The sequence below is a fragment of the Mobula birostris genome, chromosome 1 (genome assembly GCF_030028105.1).
Source record: "Mobula birostris isolate sMobBir1 chromosome 1, sMobBir1.hap1, whole genome shotgun sequence".
In the NCBI taxonomy this organism is placed as follows: Eukaryota; Metazoa; Chordata; class Chondrichthyes; order Myliobatiformes; family Myliobatidae; genus Mobula; species Mobula birostris.
The window spans coordinates 28,756,217-28,774,488 of NC_092370.1; the positions used below are offsets into that span (position 1 = coordinate 28,756,217).

Below are 18,272 nucleotides of genomic sequence, written 5' to 3' on the forward strand. Positions count from 1 at the left end.
TTTTTTTTGTTGAATCCAAATAACTTACCAGAGACACTTGCACTGAGTCTGAAATTTTAACAGTCCCCATATGTGGATTCATTTTACTGTACAGTAAAGGGAACTGGAACGTGTACAGTACTGTGCGAGAGAGAGAGAGCTAGGGTGCCTAAGACTTTTGCATTGTACTGTACTTGTCAATATGAAGCAGAGAGTGAACTTGTAAATCTGGTGGGAGCAAAGGACGTTGGGAACAGTTAGGGTGGAGCGTCATGTGTGGAGTATGGGACAGGTGGCAGAGAAGGAGTGCCAGGAACAGGGGACAGTCAGTTGCAGACACATCCATTCTTGAGACACCAGGAAAGGCTGTTTGATTCCAAACACTTGGTTTGTTAATCATTACAGAATGTAACTCTAGTGCTTCCTGCTCCCTCCCCTCTCCCTTCCTCCTTTCCCAACCATGACTCCCCTCTCCCTATCCCCTTCCTACTCTCAGTCCACAATAGAGACCAAAATCAGAATCAGGCTTATCATTATAAGTGCATAAGATGATTAGATATAGGAGCAGAATTAGGCCATTTAGCCCATTGAGTCTGCTCTGCCATTTCATCATGGCTGATCCAACTTTCCTCTCAGCCCCAATCTCCTGGCTCCTCCTTCATGCCCTGACCAATCAAGAATATATCAACCTCTGCCTTAAAGATAAACAAAGAGTTGGCCTCCACAGCTGCCTGTGGAAACATGTTCCACAGATTCATCACTCTCTGGATGAAGAAATTCCTCCTCATCTCCATTCTAAAAGGACACCCCTCTATTCTGAGGCTGTGTACTGTAGTCCTCGATTCTTCGTATGTATTGGATATCAAAGTTGAAGGTTTATCCTTAAGCTTCGTCTACCTAGGAGCAACAAAGCTATGTTAGGAATTTTCCGCTTTGGCACAAAGCATATATTTAAGTCAGAAGTTGATTGATTCTTAATTGGTCAGGGCATGAAGAGATATTGGGAGAAGGCTGAAGATTGGGGCTGAGAGGAAAATGCATCAGCCATGATGAAATGGCGGCGCAGAGTCTATGGGCCAAATGGCCTAATTCTGCTCCTATATCTTATAGTCTTATAGAAACATCTTGCAAACCTATCGGATTTTATTTTAATAATCATTGCTCTTCACTTACTAATTATGAAAACAGAGGATGTATTAATTATGCATAAAACTACAACAAATTACTGAATTGTCCATATATAGCTGATTAGTTCCTTTGGCATGAATTACATACCCTTTCCTTCAAAAATTAAAAATATTCTGATGTCCCGAAAGATTTTTCTTAATAGAAATTTCTTTGGAGTTTGTGTAATTTAGTGGCTATTAACTTTTGTCCATTATTTATATTGCCTTGTATAAGTAGATACTTCTAACAAGACCAATAAAAGTATATGATACCAATGCATTATTTGTTAGTATGTTTAATAGTAAAACATGTAAATTTATTCAGGATTCACTTCAGTCCTACATGAGATTACTTAAGTATAGATATCGTCAGTATCTATCCTGCATTATTAAATTATAGCGTGTTTTCTTTGTTGAATATAAATGAGACCATAAAACCATAAGACATAGGAGGAGAATTAGGCCATTCAGCCCATTGAGTCTGCTCCGCTATTCCATCTTTGCTGATTTATTATCTCTCTCAGCTCTATTCCTCTACCTTCTGCCTGTAACCCTTGACACTCTTACTAATTAAGAACCTATCAACCTCTGTTTTAAATACTTCAAATGATTGACCTCCACAGCTGTCTGTGGCAATGAATTCCAGAGATTCACTAACCTCTGGCTAAAGAAATTCATTCTAATCTCTGTTCTAAATGGATGTCCTTCTATTCTGAGGCTGTGCCTCTGGTCCTCGACTCACCCACTATAAAAATATTATCTCTATATCCGCTCTGTCTAAGCCTTTCAATATTCCATAGGTTTCACTGTTTTCATTCTTCTAAACTCCAGCAAGTACAGTCCCAGAGCCATCAAATGCTCCTCATATGTTAAGCTTTTCATTCCCAGAATTATTCTCATAAGCCCCCTTAAATGCCAGCACATCCTTTCTTAGATAAGACGCCCAAACTGCTCATAATACTCCAAGTGTGGTCTGACCAATGCCATATAAAGCCACAGGACTCACAAGACCTTTTGCACCTCTGACTTTTGAATTTTCTCCCCATTTATAATAGACAATAGATAATAGGTGCAGGAATAGGCTATTCGGCCCTCCGAGCCAGCACTGCCATTCACTGTGATCATGGCTGACCATCCACAATCAGTACCCTGTTCCTGCCTTCTCCCCATATCCATTTACTCCACTATCATTAAGAGTCCTATCTAACTCTTTCTTGAAAGCATCCAGAGAATTGGCCTCCACTATCTTCTGAGGCAGAGCATTCCATAGATCCACAACTCTCTGGGTGAAAAAGTTTTTTCTCAACTCCGTTCTAAATGGCCTACCCTTTATTCTCAAATTGTGGCCTCTGGTTCTGGATTCCCCCAACATCGGAAACATGTTTCCAGCCTCTAGCGTGCCGAATCCCTTAATAATCTTATATGTTTCAATCAGATCCCCACTCATCCTTCTAAATTCCAGTGTATACAAGCCCAGTCGCTCCAATCTTTCAACATATGACAGTCCCGCCATCCCAGGAATTAACCTCGTGAACTTCCGCTGTACTCCCTCAATAGCAAGAATGTCCTTCCTCAAATTCGGAGACCAAAACTGTACACAATATTCCACGTGTGGTCCCACCAGGGCCCTGTACAACTGCAGAAGGACTTCTTTGCTCCTATAGTCAACTCCCCTTGTTATGAAGGCCAGCATGCCATTAGCTTTCTTCACTGCCTGCTGTACCTGGATGCTTACTTTCAGTGACTGATGAACAAGGACACCTAGATCTCATTTACTTCCCCTTTTCCTAACTTGACACCATTCAAATAGTAATCTGCCTTCCTGTTCTTGCCACCAAAGTGGATAACCTCACATTTATCCACATTAAACTGCATCTGCCATGCATCTGCCCACTCATCCAACCTGTTCAAGTCATCCTGCATTATCTCAACATCCCCCGCACATTTCACACTGCCACCCAGCTTTGTGTCATCTGCAAATTTGCTAATATTACTTTTAATCCTTTCAACTAAATCATTAATGTATACTGTAAATAGCTGTGGTCACAGCACCGAGCCTTGTGGTACCCCACTACTCACCGCCGGCCATTCTGAAAGGGACCCGTTAATCCCTACTCTTTGTTTCCTGTCTGCCAGCCAATTTTCTATCCATTTCAGTGCCCTACCCCCAATACCATGTGCTCTAATTTTGCCCACTATTCTCCTATGTGGGGCCTTATCAAAGGCTTTCTGAAATTCTAGGTACACTACATCCACTGGCTCTCCCTTGTCCATTTTCATAGTTACATCCTCAAAAAATTCCAGTAGATTAGTCAAACATGATTTCCCCTTCGTAAATCCATGCTGACTCAGACCAATCCTATTACTGCTATCCAAATGTGCCGCTATTTCATCCTTTATAATTGACTCCAGCATCTTCCCCACCACTGATGTCAGGCTAACTGGTCTATAATTCCCTGTTTTCTCTCTCCCTCCTTTCTTAAAAAGTGGGATAACATTAGCTACCTCCGGTCCTCAGGAACTGATCCAGAATCTATAGAACATTGGAAAATAATTACCAATGCGTCCACGATATCTAGAGCCACCTCCTTAAATACCCTGGGGATGTAGACCATCAGGCCCTGGGGATTTATCAGCCTTCAGTCCCATCAGTCTATCCAACACCATTTTCTGCCTAATATGAATCTCCTTCAGTTCCTCTGTTACCCTAGGTCCTCCGGCCACTATTACATCTGGGAGATTATTTGTGTCTTCCCTAGTGAAGACAGATCCAAAGTACCTGTTTAACTCGTCTGCCATTTCCTTGTTCCCCATAATAAATTCACTCATTTCTGTCTTCAAGGGCCAAACTTTGGTCTTAACTAATTTTTTCCTCTTCACATACCTAAAGAAGATTTTACTATCCTCCTTTATATTCTTGGCTAACTTGCCTTCGTATCTCATCTTTTCTCCCTGTATTGCCTTCTTAGTTATCCTCTGTTGCTCTTTAAAAGTTTCCCAGTCCTCTGGCTTTCTGTTCATCTTTGCTATGTTATACTTCTCTTTTATTTTTATACTGTCCTTGACTTCCCTTGTCAGCCACAGTCACCCCTTACTCCCCTTAGAATCTTTCTCCCTCTTTGGAATGAACTGATCCTGCACCTTCTGTATTATTCCCAGAAACACCTGCCATTGTTGTTCCACTGTCATCCCTGCTAGGGTATCTTTCCAGTCAACTTTGGCCAGCTCCCCCCCTCATGGCTCCATAGCCCGCTTTGTTCAACTGTAATACTGACACTTCCGAGTTTCCCTTTTCCCTCTCAAATTGTAGATTAAAACTTAGCATATTATGGTCTAACTCCTAATGGCTCCTTTACCTCGAGTTCCCTGATCAAATCCGGTTCATTACACAACACTAAATCCAGAATTGCTTCCTCCCTGGTAGGTTCCAGTACAAGCTGCTCTAAGAATCCATCTCGGAGGCACTCCACAAACTCCCTTTCTTGGGGTCCAGTACCAGCCTGATTCTTCCAGTCTACCTGCATGTTAAAATCCCCCATAACAACCGTAGCATTACCTTTGCGACATGCCAATTTTAACTCTTGATTCAACTTGCACCCTATATCCAGGCTACTGTTTGGTAGCCTGTAGATAACTCCCATTAGGGTCTTTTTGCCCTTACAATTTCTCAGTTCTATCCATACTGACTCTACATCTCCTGATTCTATGTCACCCCTCGCAAGGGTTGAATTTCATTCCTCACCAACAGGGCCATCCCACCCCCTCTGCCCACCTGTCTGTCCTTTCGATAGGACGTATACCCTTGAATATTCATTTCCCAGCCCTGGTCCTCCTGCAGCCATGTCTCTGTTATTCCTACAACATCATACTTACCAATTTCCAACTGAGCCTCAAGCTCATCCACTTTATTTCTTACACTTCGTGCATTCATATATAAAACTTTTAATCCATTACTCCCCTCACCTTTCACATCGATTCCAATTGCACTTGGCCATACTCTCCGATCCCTTCTTGAGCTTTCTGCCCCGTTAGTTCTGTTGTCTTTAACTTTCCTTATTCTCTCTTTCCCCTTAACTCCATCCTCATATTTCCTCTCCCCCGCCCCACTACTTACTTTAAACACACCCGTGTAGCAGTGGCAAACCTGCCTGCCAGAATGCTGGTTCCCCGCCTGTTAAGGTGAAACCCGTCCCTTTTGTACAATTCATCCTTGCCCCAAAACAGATCCCAGTGGTTTAAGAATCTAAATCCCTGCTTCCCGCACCAGCTCCTCAGCTACACATTCAGATCCCCTATCTCCCTGTTCCTGCCGTCACCAGCACAAGGAACTGGAAGCAAACCGGAGATAACCACCCTGGAGGTCCTGCTTTTCAGCCTTCTTCCGAGTTCTCTGAAGTTACGTTGCAGAATGTCTTTTCTCCTCTTCCCGATGTCATTTGTGCCAACATGCACTTCCACTTCTGGCTGTTCACCTTCACCTTTGAGGATGCCCTGCAATCGGTCCATGACGTCCTTGATCCCGGCACCAGGGAGGCAACACCCCATCCTTAGATCTCGCCTGTTGCTGCAGAAACCTCTTTCTGTACCTCTCACAATGGAGTCCCCTATTACCACGGCACTGCCTGACGTCTGTCTCCTCGGCTTTGCTTCAGCGCCAATTTTTGACTCGCAGACCTGTCCGCCTCTCAGACTGGCCGTGTCTTGTGTCCTGACAGCTTCCAAGGGGGTGAACCTGTTTTCAAGAGACACATTCCCCGGGGTCTCCTGTACTCCAAGCATCCATCCCCTCCTCATCGTTTAGTAAATAGAGTGCACATTTGTTCCTTCTATCAAAATACATGACCATTCACTTCCCTACACTATATTCCATTTGCCACTTCTTTGCTCATTCTCCTGGCTAATCTGTCTAAGTTCTTCTGCAGACTTCCTGCTTCCTCAACACAACCTGCCCCTCCACCTATCTTTGTGTCATCCACAGACTTGGCCACAAGCCATCATCCATCATCCAAATCATTGACATAAAATGTGAAAAGAAGCGGACTCAACATTGACCCCTGCGGAACAACAGCAGTCACCAGCAGCCAAATAGAAAAGGCCCTCTTCAGACAATGGACAATAGACAATAGGTGCAGGAGTAGGCCATTTGCTGTGATCATGGCCAATCATCCACAATCAGTACCTCGTTCCTGCCTTCTCCCCATATCCCTTGACTCCACTATCATTATGAGCTCTATCTAACTCTTTCTTGAAAGCATCCAGAGAATTGGCCTCCACTACCTTCTGAGGCAGAGCATTCCACAGATCCACAACTCTCTGGGTGAAAAAGTTTTTCCTCAACTCCGTTCTAAATGGCCTACCCCTCATTCTCAAATTGTGGCCTCTGGTTCTGGGCTCCCCCAACATCGGGAACATGTTTCCTGCCTCTAGCGTGCCCAATCCCTTAATAATCTTGTATGTTTCAATCAGATCCCCTCTCATCCTTCTAAATTCCAGTGTATACAAGTCCAGTCGCTCCAATCTTTCAACATATTACAGTCCCACCATCCCAGGAATTAACCTCGTGACCCTCCACTGCACTTCCTCAATAGCAAGGATGTCCTTCCTCAAATTTGGAGACCAAAACTGTACACAATACTCCACGTGTGGTCTCACCAGGGCCCTGTATAACTGCAGAAGGACCTCTTTGCTCCTATACTCAACTCCCCTTTATTTCTACTATTTGCCTCCTGCCGGTCAAACAATCTTCTATCCATGCTAGTATCTTTCCAGTAATAAGATGCACCCTTATTTTATTAAGCAGCCTCATGTGCAGCATTTTGCCAAAGTCCTTCTGAAATTCCAGGTAAGTAACCTCCACTGGCTGTCTTTTGTCTATCTTATCTGTTATATACTCAAAGATTTCCAACAGATTTGTCAGGCAAGATCTCCCCTTAAGGAAGCCATACTGAGTTGGGCCTATTTTATCATGTGCCTCCTAATACTCGGAAACCTCTTCCCTAATAATGGACTCCAACATCCTCCCAGCCACTGAAATAAGGCTAACTGGCCTATAATTTCTTTTCTTCTTAAAGAGTGGAGCAACATTTGCACTTTTCCAGTCTTCTGGAACCATTTCAGAATCTAGTGATTCTTGAAATATCATTATTAATGCCTCTACAATCTCTCCAGCTACCTCTTTACAGCCATGGGATTAGTGCATTTGGTCCCAGTGAGTTAGCTACTTTCACACTTTTCAGCTGCCCAAGCACCATGGCAACTATACTCATTTCTGCTCAAATTTCTGGCATACTGCTAGTGTCTTCCACAGTGAAGATTGATGCAAAATACTTATTAAGTTCATCTGCCATTTCTTTGTCTTCAATTACGAACTCTCCTACATTATTGTCCAACGGTCTGATATCCACTCTTGCCTCTCTTTTACTCTTTATATATCTAAGAAAACATTTTGTATCCTCCTTTATATTATTGGCTAGCTTACCTTCACATTTCATCTTTCTCTCTTTATGGCTTTTTCAGTTGCCTTCTGTTGGTTCTAAAAGATTCCCAATCCACTAACTTCTCTCTGATTGTTGTTATATTATATGCCCTTTCTTTTGCTTTTATGCTGTCTTTGACTTCCCTCGTCAGCCATGGTTCCCTCATTTAGTCTTCAGAATACTTCATCCTTGGGATGTGTTAATCCTGCACCTTCAGAATTCACCCCAGAAATTCCAGCCATTGCTGTTCTGCCATCATCCCTGTTAGTGTCCCCTTCCAATCAACTTTGGCCATTTTCCCCCTCATGTCTCTACATTTCCCTTTACTCCACTGTATTACTGATACATCTGACTTTATCTTCTCGTTCTTGAGCTGCTGAGTGAATTCTGTCATATTATGATCACGACCTCCTTATGGTTCCTTTACCTCTAGCTCCCTAACTGAATCTGGTTCACGAGACAACACCCAATCCAGAATTGTCTTTTTCCCTAGTAGGCTCAACCGCAACCTACTCTAAAAAGCCATCTCATAGACTTCCTATAACTTTTTCTCTTAGGATCCAGCACCAGACTGATTTTTCCAGCCTACCTGCACATTGCAATCCCTTATCACTACCTTATCATTGCCCTTTTTACATGCCTTCTTGATCTCCCATTGTAATGCATATCCCACATCCTGGCTACTGTTCAGAGGCTGTATATAACTCCCATCACAGCCTTTTTACCCTTACAATTCCTGAACTCTACCCACAAGGATTCTACATCTTCTGATCCTATATCACCACTTTCTAAGGATTTGACTTCATTTGTTAACAGCAGAGCCACCACACCAGCTCTGCTTATCTGTCTGTCCTTTCAATATAATATGTATCCTTGAATATTAAGCTCTCAACGATGTTCTTCCTTTAGCCATGTCTCTGTGATGCCTGCAATGTCATACCTGCCAATTTCTAACTGTGCTAAAGGATTATCTACCTTATGTGCATTCACATATAACATTCACAAGAGCGATGTGTTCATCACCCTTTTCGATGTTGCCCCTATGTTACACTTCAACCCATCCCACTGACTGCAATTTTGCCCCATCATCTGCCTGTCCTCCCTCAGAGTCTCAATGCACAATGCATCTACTTGTATACCGACCACCCCATCCTCGGTCCTATCACACTGGTTCCCATACCCCTGTCCAATTAGTTTAAAACCTCCCCAAATGCTCAAGCAAGGATATTGGTCCTCTTCAGGTTCAGATGTAATCCGTTGTTTTTGTACAGGTCTTACATTCTGCAGAAGAGATCCCAATGATCCAGAAATCTGAAGCCCTACTCCCTGCACCAGTTCCTCACCCTCTCACTCATTTATACTATTATTGTATTCCTGCCTTAACTAGAACATGCAACTGGGGATAATCCAAAGGTTACTACCTTGGAGGTCCTGCTCTTCAACATCTTCCCTAACTCCCCATACTCACTACACAGGACCTCTTACCCCTTTCTACCTATGTCGTCCAGATCCAACTACAGTTTTTAAAGATGAGGAGGCAGGTAATGACTCATTCTTGGTAGAAGCACTGCCGAATTACCCACTGATAGAGAGGATTGCCAGGCACTCCTTTGAGAATTGAAAGGCTGCCTGAAGACAAATCACACAAAGGGTAAAGGGAGTTGTGCTGCACCTTGGAATGGATGTGAACTCAGCTGTACTTCTCATTCAGGCTCTGATGTGCCTGCTTTGCTGCTGAGCCCTTTGAACTGAGCAGGCTTCAAAATGTGTCAATTGTAAAGTGTCTGTGTGCATGCTTTTTCTTTCAACTTTGACCAATGTTGAGTAGAGAAAAATTAAGAGAAACAGAGAGCTGCTAGAACATATGCAACTGGTTCATTCAAACGTGCATCAGCTGATGCTTAAAAGACACTCAGAGTTTGAGTTTACCTCACACCTTTCCATGCATAACAGGGATGAATGTCTGCCGAGCTGTGAGGTTGGTGCCTCTTCGCTCTCCCTGAAAAACATGTACTTACAGGTTGAAGGAAAAGGACGTCATTATTAATTCCTTCTTAGAGTCCTGCAAATGGAAGGGGTCAGCTTCTGAAGTTCCTGTGTTGTTGGAAGGGCGGGAACTAGGCCCACACTAGCTACGGAGGGGAATGAAGGGAAAATGAAATAGTGCAGGGAACCCAAAAGAGAAAGGGAAAATTCTGGAAAAAGTCAGCAGGCCAAGGTTCATCCTTGGAAAGAGAAATAGTTAAAAGTGATAACCAGAAGCTCAGAGTCACTCTTGGGATGGAATTCAGAGCAATCACACAATCTGCATTTGATTTCTCAAATGTAGAGGAAACCTTGCCAAGTGAGCCAGGAACCCACTTACACTTCCTCCAGTCTCATGTGCGCCATTCTGTTCCCAAAATATCATCTGCATAAGACCATAAGATAAAGATATAGGAGCAGAATTAGGCCATTTGGCCATCGAGTCTGCTCCATCATTGCATCATGGCTCATCCAATTTTCCTCTCAGCCCCAGTCTCTTTCCTTCTCCCCGTATCCCTTCGTGCCTGGACCAATCAAGAATCTGTCAACCTCTGCCTTAAATACACAGAGAGACCTGGCCTCCACAGCTGCCTGTGGCAAAGAATTCCACAGATTCACCACTCTCCACTTTCTGGCTAACAAAATTCCTCTTCATTTCCATTCTACAAGGATGCCCCTCTATTCTGAGGCTGTGTTCTCTGGTCTTACACTCTCCCACCATAGGAAACATTAGATTAGATTAGATTCAACTTTATTGTCATTGTGCTGAGTGCAGATACAAAGCCAATGAAATGCAGTTAGCATCTGACCAGAAATGCAAAGAATAGTGTTATTTACAAAATAACTGCGAATAAAAACTACGTGCTACAGCACACAAATATAAAAGTACTGAGACAGTACAATATGGGTGCAATAATGCTTAGTGCTGTGATGTGAGGTTCAGCAGGGTCACAGCCTCAGGGAAGAAGCTCTTCCTGTGCCTGCTGGTGCAGGAGCAGAGGCTCCTGTAGTGCCTATCGGATGGGAGAAGAGTAAAAAGTCCATGGTTAGGATGAGATGCATCCTGGACAATGCTTTTCACCCTGCCCAGGCAGCATTTATGGTAGATGTTCTCAATGGTGGACAATTGGATGCCAATAATCCGCTGGGCAGTTTTCACCACACGCTGGAGTGCCTCTCCACATCTACTCTATAAAGGCCTTTCACCATTTGGTAGGTTTCAGTGAGGTCACACGTCATTCTTCTGAATTCTAATGAACACAGGTCTGGAGCCATCAGACACTCTTCATATGACAAGCCATTCAATCCTGGAATAATTTTCATGAACCTCCTTTGAACCCTCTCCAGTTTCAGCACATCCTTTCTAAGATAAAGGGCCCAAAACTGCTCCCAATACTCCATACACCAAATGAGGCCTCACCAGTGATTTATAAAATTTCAACTTTACATCCTCGCTTTTATATTCTAGTCCTCTTGAAATGAGTGCTAACGTTACATTTGCCTTCCTCACCAGAGGTTCAACCTGCAACTTAGCATTTAGGGAATCCTGCACAAGGATTCCAAAGTCCCTTTGTGTCTCAGTAATTTGTATTTTCTCTCCATTGAGAAATTGCCAACTCTTTCATTTGTTCTACCAAAGTGCATGACCATACGTTTCCCAACACGGTATTTCATCTGCCATTTCTTTGCTCATCCTCCTAAGCTGTCTAAATCTTTCTGTAGCCTCTCTAGTTCCTCAAAACTACCTTCCCCTCTACACTCTTCATGATCCCTAACAGCTGGAACTCCTACCATACTGCTAGCATCTACCACAGTGAAGACTGATATAAAATACTTATTCAGTTCATCCGTTATTTCATTGTCCCCCATTATTACCTCTCCAGCATCATTTGCCAGAAGTCCAATATCCACTCTCATCTCTCTTTTACTGTTTATATATCTGAAGAAACTTCTGGTATCCTCTTTAATATTATTGGCTCGTTTACTTTAGTATTCCATCTTTACCTTCTTAATGACTTTTTTTTAGTTGCTTTCTGTTGGTTTTCCCAATCCCCTAAACTTCCCATTAATCTTTTATTACATGCTCTCTCTTTGACTTTTATGTTGGCTTTGATTTTCCTTGTTAGCTATGGTTGTTTCATCTTTCCAATAGGATACTTCTTCCTCTTTGGGATGTATATATCCTGTGCCTTCCAAATTGCTTCTAGGAGTTCCTACCAATGCTGCTCTGCTGTCATCCCTGCCAGAGTTCTTTTCCAATCATTTCTAACCAGTCCTCTCTCATACCTCTGTAATTCCCTTTACTCCACTGTAATACTAATACATCTGACTTTCTCTTCTCCTTCTCAAATTTCAGCGTGAATTTGATCATATTACGATCATTTGACCCTAAGGATTCTCTTACTTCACACCCTTTAATCAATTCTGGTTCACTGCACAACACCTAACCCAGAATCGGTGATCCTCTAGTGGGCTCAACCACGCGATGCTCTAAAAAGCATTCTTGTAGTACCCTAGAAATTCCCTCTCCTGTAATCCAGCACCAACCTGATTTTCCCAATCTAGCTGCATATTGAAATCCCCCATGACTATTGCAACATTGCCATTTTGCCATGTGGTTTTCTATCTCCTGTTGTAATTTGTAGGCAACATCCTTGTTACTGTTTGGGGGGTCTGTATACAACTCCCATCAAAACAATGAAAGTCTTCCATAAAAACAATGCATAAAGAATCCGTACTTTAAAAGTATGACCCTCACTTTTGTGAGGTGCTAGAATCAAGCAGGATGTGCAGGTAGCATGTTCCTAACCAATGACTGAGACTCTTATCGCAACATTGTGATCAATTGTTTATCTCAGGCTGCAGTTAACACCAGCTAGAAAGGCAAATTTAATTTTCCTAAATATTCTTCATTGCCTGAATACAGGACTCTGTTGATTGTACTAAACCAATCTATCCTCCTCCATGCAGCGTCCCTTTCATCAGCAGTGTTAGTTAGTAATTTTGGAATATTCAACTTCTCAGTAAAAACCAGCAAGACAAAAGAACACAAGTTAATCACAAACAAGAGAAACTCTGCAGATGCTGGAAATCCAAGCAACACACTCAAAATGCTGGAGGAACTCAGCTGGCCAGGCAGCATCTATGGAAAAGAGTACAGTCGTCATTTCGGGCCGAGATCCTTCATCATTTCAGTGATGTTTCGGGCCGAGACTCCTCCCCCCAATTTCTTACACTGACCCCTCATCTTTTTTCCAGTCCTGATCAAGGGTCTCGGCCCAAAACATCCACTGTTCTCTTTTCCTTAGATGCAACCTGGCCTGCTGATTTCCTCCAGCATTTTGTGTGAGTTGCTTGAATACAAGTTAATGTTTATATATCACAAAAACTGTGTTTAGGGGAAAGCAAGGCTCCTTCATCTACAAATATAGGAGGTACAAGATTGTTTCCAAGGAGAAATAGATGACTGAACACTACAGAAGACAGTCCTTGAAAGGTCACATCAATCCAGAAAATGTGAAATATTTGAAAAAAAGACAAGAATGCAAAAAAATCGTATAGACCAGATTAATGATGCTTTGGTATGCAGATTGAACATTTTAAAATGCAGATAGGCCAGCTTTTGCTTGACACCAGCCCCTTACTCAGAATTGTCAGCTGCATTTCCTGCAAGAATGTTGTTAACTCTCCACACCCTTGTGCTCGTTTGGGCTATAGATGGAATTGCCTTGTGTTGAGTTTCCTGTCACCCCTGACAGCCTCTAATGGAGTAGAAAGCTGGACGTGAAACTTTATTTACTCTTAATAGCTATCAAGCAATTCCATAGCTTTTTAATTTCTCTGACTTGAAGATTAAAATCTATGAAAATTGATAAAAACAACACAAATTTTAAAAATGTTTTGTTAATTAAGAATAGCAAAGAAAAGTAGGAAGAATTAAAAGCATTAAGCTGAAAGAATTTAATTATTGGAGCAGGGTTAGAAGACTAATTTCCCCAGTCTATCACAGGCAAAGCTCTCCCCACTACTGAGCATGATTATGAGAGCCACAAGAAACCCCACCATCCCTACCATCCAAGCCTGCTCCCTTCTCACTGCTACTATCAGGCAGGAGTACAGGAGCTTTAGGTCCCACACCACCAGGTTCAGGAACAGTTATTACCCTATAACCATCAAGCCCCTGAACCAGCGTGGATAACTTCACTCACCTCAACTCTGAACTGATTCCACAATCTATTCACTCAGCTTCAAGGCTCAACAACACATGTTCTCAGTCTTTATTTTTTTTAAATGCTCAACTTGTCTCTTTTGCATAGGTTGCTTGTCAGTCTTTGTTTATGTATAGCTTTTCATAAATTCCTTTCTTTTCTTTTTAAATCTTTTTATTAATTATTATTGAAAATCAACAACAGAGAAAAATACATCAAAATAATCAAGATAACATATCCATATGCAGAACAAGAGTAAAACTATCAACCAGGCTAAACAGTATATCAATAGTAATCAAAAAATAAAGTATTAAAGCTTTTCCTTTGGGGAAAAAAAGGAAAGAAAGAAAAAAAGAACCCCAACTAACTAAAACAGAGAAAACCCCTAATAACTAAAAAAAAGGGGGAAAAAAACCCATTTGGAGCACAAACCCGGAGCTATGCACCATACAAGGCTTCCATTTAAAAAAAAGACATCAAACCGCCAAATCCAGATACCCAAGCATCAGAAAAGGACCATCTTTATTAACTCAAGTCAAATGATAATAACGGGCAAAAGAACCCCACCTTTTCTCGAAGTCAAATTTAGGATCAAAAGTTCAACTTCTAATTTTTTCCAAACTAAGACATAAAATCACCTGAGAGAACCATTGTATCAAAATGGGAACAGAGGCATCTTTCCATTTTAATAAAATAGCCCTTCTAGCCAATAATGTGACAAATGCAATTACGTATTAGTCAGATATAGAAATACCGTGAATATATTGAGGAATTATACCAAACAAAACTGTCAATTTATTAGGTTGTAAATTGATTCTTAAAGCTTTAGAAATTGTAGAAAAAATAGATTTCCAAAATTGTTTCAATACAGAGCACGACCAAAGCATATGTGTCAATGTAGCTATCTCAGTTTTGCATCTATCACACTGACTATTTACATTAGGAAATTTTTTAGACAATCTCTCCTTTGTCAAATAATAATGATGTACAATTTTAAATTGAATTAGAGAATGACTGGCACAAATCGAAGAAGAGTTAACCAGCTTCAAAATTCGCATCCAAACCTCTGTTATCAAGGTCATATTAAGCTCTCTTTCCCAATCTTGCTTAATCTTAGGTAAAGGAGGGAGGTCTTACTTTGCCTAATTTAAGAATGTATTATTGGGTGGTTAATATACGTTATGCGTGTCCCGGCTCCTTGTCCAGGTCCAAGTCGTAGTCCAAGCTCCTTGTCTGAGTCCAAGTCGGAGTTCCAGTTCCGTGTCTGAGGTCAAATCCTAGACCAGGTTCCGAGTCCAAGTCCCAAGGCTCCGAGTCCCGAGTCCAAGTCCCAAGGCTCCGAGTTCCAAGTTCGAGTCACGTCCTAGTTCCGAGTTCCAAGTTCGAGTCACGTCCTAGTTCTGAGTTCCAAGTTCGAGTCACGTCCTAGTTCTGAGTTCCAAGTCAAGTCCAAGTCCTGGTTCCGAGTTTCAAGTCGAGTCCAAGTCCGTCTCTGTGCCTGTGTCCTGCATATGGGTCCGCCTCCAGTCGCTCCAGCTGCCTCCGTGTAACATCCCAAGTTTGTTGGATTATCAGTTTCACTGCAAATTCCACTGAGGCTTTGCTTGATATCTATCATAACTTTAGCAAAGTCTCTAATGGCCATTTCTAATAGGGTTCTGCTGAACTCTACTGAACAGCCAAATTTATAACTGGAGATATGCTGATCCCACCTGAAATCCTGCTTCCATGCTTTCGTTTGCCAAGCCATGAACAAACTTTAATGTATTCTAAGTACAATTACTGTATAATCACTGTAGTATTGAAGGTTCACATTTATGAGGCTGCAAGCATGGTTAAACTATCAAGAGAGGTGAGAATGGTTACTAGCCTCATCATATCCGCCATCCCAATCCTGATGTACATCACACATTGTTGCCCCATTTCACTTTGGTTTCGTATACCCATAATTTATTCTGGTGCATTATATTCTTTCTCATGTTTTACTCACCACTCAAGCTGTACTGGAAAGGTGCAAAATTTCTGAATGGTCTTTGTGATCCTGCTCACTGCCTATATCTACTTACTGCAGGTCAAGACTGTAACTCAGTGGTTGTCAGTTGGCCAGCAATCCAGAGGCCTTGACCATGATCTGGAAATTAGTGTTTGGAGATTTAAATTCAGTTAAGTGGGGGATCTAATCAACTGATGTCTGCTGCGATGATAACAATACTTTCATCATTTGATTCTTAGGCGTTAAAAAGATTGATTGAGCAAGCTAGGACTTTTCTCTTCAGAGTGAAGGAAGATGAGAGATGACTTTATGGAGGTATACAAGATGATAGTTGAGGTTGGAAAGCAGGTTGTCCATTCTATACACAAATGGAATTCTCTGAGGCAGGTCTTGCTCAATGAGATGAAGGATGGGAACAATAAAGATGGCAAGTAAGGTGGGTGCAACGATACAGCCCTGTTTGACTCCTGCTGTGACAGTGAAGGGTCCTGATTCAGCACCACAATTGCTGAGTACTGTGACTGGCATGCCATTATGCAGTAGCCTCTGTATTTGTAAGTAATTGTCAGGGTAGCCATGTAGCATATGCCAGAGAGCGACTGTATTAAATGCCTTTGTCAAATCTATGAAAACCAAGTACAAGAGTTGTCTTTGCTCATGGCACTTTTCCTGTAATTGGTGTGCTGCGAAGATTATGTCAGTGATATCTCTAGATGGGTGGAAATCACAATGCGATTCTGTACTTCAAATAGCAGAACAAGCAGGTTAACAAGGATACGTGCAAGCACTTTGCCTGTTGTTGAGATGAGGGAGCTGCCTCCATAATTGCCTCAATCTGCCTTGTCTCTCTTCTTGAATATGGTTACTAATAGAGCATCCCCGAGCTCGGAGTACTGTTGTTCCCTTTCCCAGACCTCCAGGAGCAGGGCACTGAGGTGGCACAAGAGTGTTTGTCCACCTTCTTTGAGGATCTCTGCTGGGATCCTGTCAGGACCAATGGTTTTGTTGCTTTTCAGGTTCCTCGTAGTGTCATGGACCTCTTTCATACTGGGAGGCTTCCCCATGTCTTCTCTCACAGGTCTTGAGAGGATTTAGTTAGTAATCTTTGGTTCAGCAGTGCCGTCATGGTTATGAAAATGCTCTCTCCGTCAATCGTTGATATCCTTCCAATCCTTTAGCTAGTGTTTCCACCCTATTTGAAATCTTTATTACTGCTGTCCTTCAGCTCATTGAGCAAGACCTGCCATAGGGAATCCCAATTGTGTATGGAATTTGTGGAATTTGTTACCACAGGCAGTTGTGGAGGCTGGGTCGTTGGGTGTATTTAAGGCAGGGATTGATAGGTTCTTGATTGGAAATGGCATCAGAGGTAATGTGGGGAGAAGGCTGGGGAGTGGGGCTCAGGAGGGGAAAAAAGGAACAGCCATGATTGAATGGCAGAGCGGTCTCAATGGGCAAATAGCCTCATTCCCTCATTCTGCTCCTATCTCTTATGGTCTGATGGTCTCATTGACAACAGGCGTTCAAGACCAAGAACAAGGTTAACATTATCAGAAGCATGGAGTTTCAGAAGGCAGGTGACAATGCCATTGCAGCACACTCTGTAGACTCAAATGTATCGTGAACACCCCTGCCAAAGCATATAGAGCACTGGCTCTTGTTTTGATTACAAAAAAGCCTCAGGCCTTCGGTCCTATATCAGACACCGTTCAACCAGCCATTTATCCAGCCCTTAATAAAAGTTGACGATATCGCTCTTGAAAGTATAAACCACTTTCACTACCTTGGCAGCATTCTCCCCTCAAAAGCAGATATCGACTCAGAGATCAACCACCGCCTAAGTAGTATTAGTGGAGACTATGTAAGATTAAGGAAAAGGGTCTTTGAAGACCACAATGTACAAGTCAAACAGAACTTTTGGTCTGTAGAGCAGTTGCCTTTCCTACAATACTATATGGATCTACATCATGGACCACCTACAGCAGGCATCTGAAGCGCTGGAACAAGGCCACCAAAGAGCCTTGTAAAAGATTTTGAGGATCAGGTGGAAGGACAGACACACAAACACCAGGTACTGGAGGAGGCCAGCACGAACAGCATCTCCACAATGATGAAGCAACACTAACTGCAATGCAAAGGGTATGCCATTCATTCAGAAGTCTAACCCACATCTCTCCAAACAGATCCTTTACTCCTTGTTGAAAGAAGGTTAGTAAGCCCCTGGTGGGCATAGGAAACACTTCAAAGACAAAATCAAAGTCAGATCTAAAATCTGGGAAGACATTGCACTCAATAGATACAACTGGAGGAAACCTGTTCAAGAGGGAGCCACACTACACGTGGGGAACCTCCACTGTGTTGCGGAAAACAAATGGCAGCTGAGAAAGGAGGAACTAGGCAACCAAAACACCCAAGCACTAACAAC

General features: G+C 42.4%; 1 protein-coding gene across 1 annotated transcript in view; it reads right to left on the reverse strand.

Annotated features, from left to right (window-relative positions):
• LOC140195234 (uncharacterized) overlaps positions 1 to 18,272 on the reverse strand; it is a 665,367-nt gene that overhangs the window by 276 nt on the left and 646,819 nt on the right. The window lies entirely within an intron of this gene.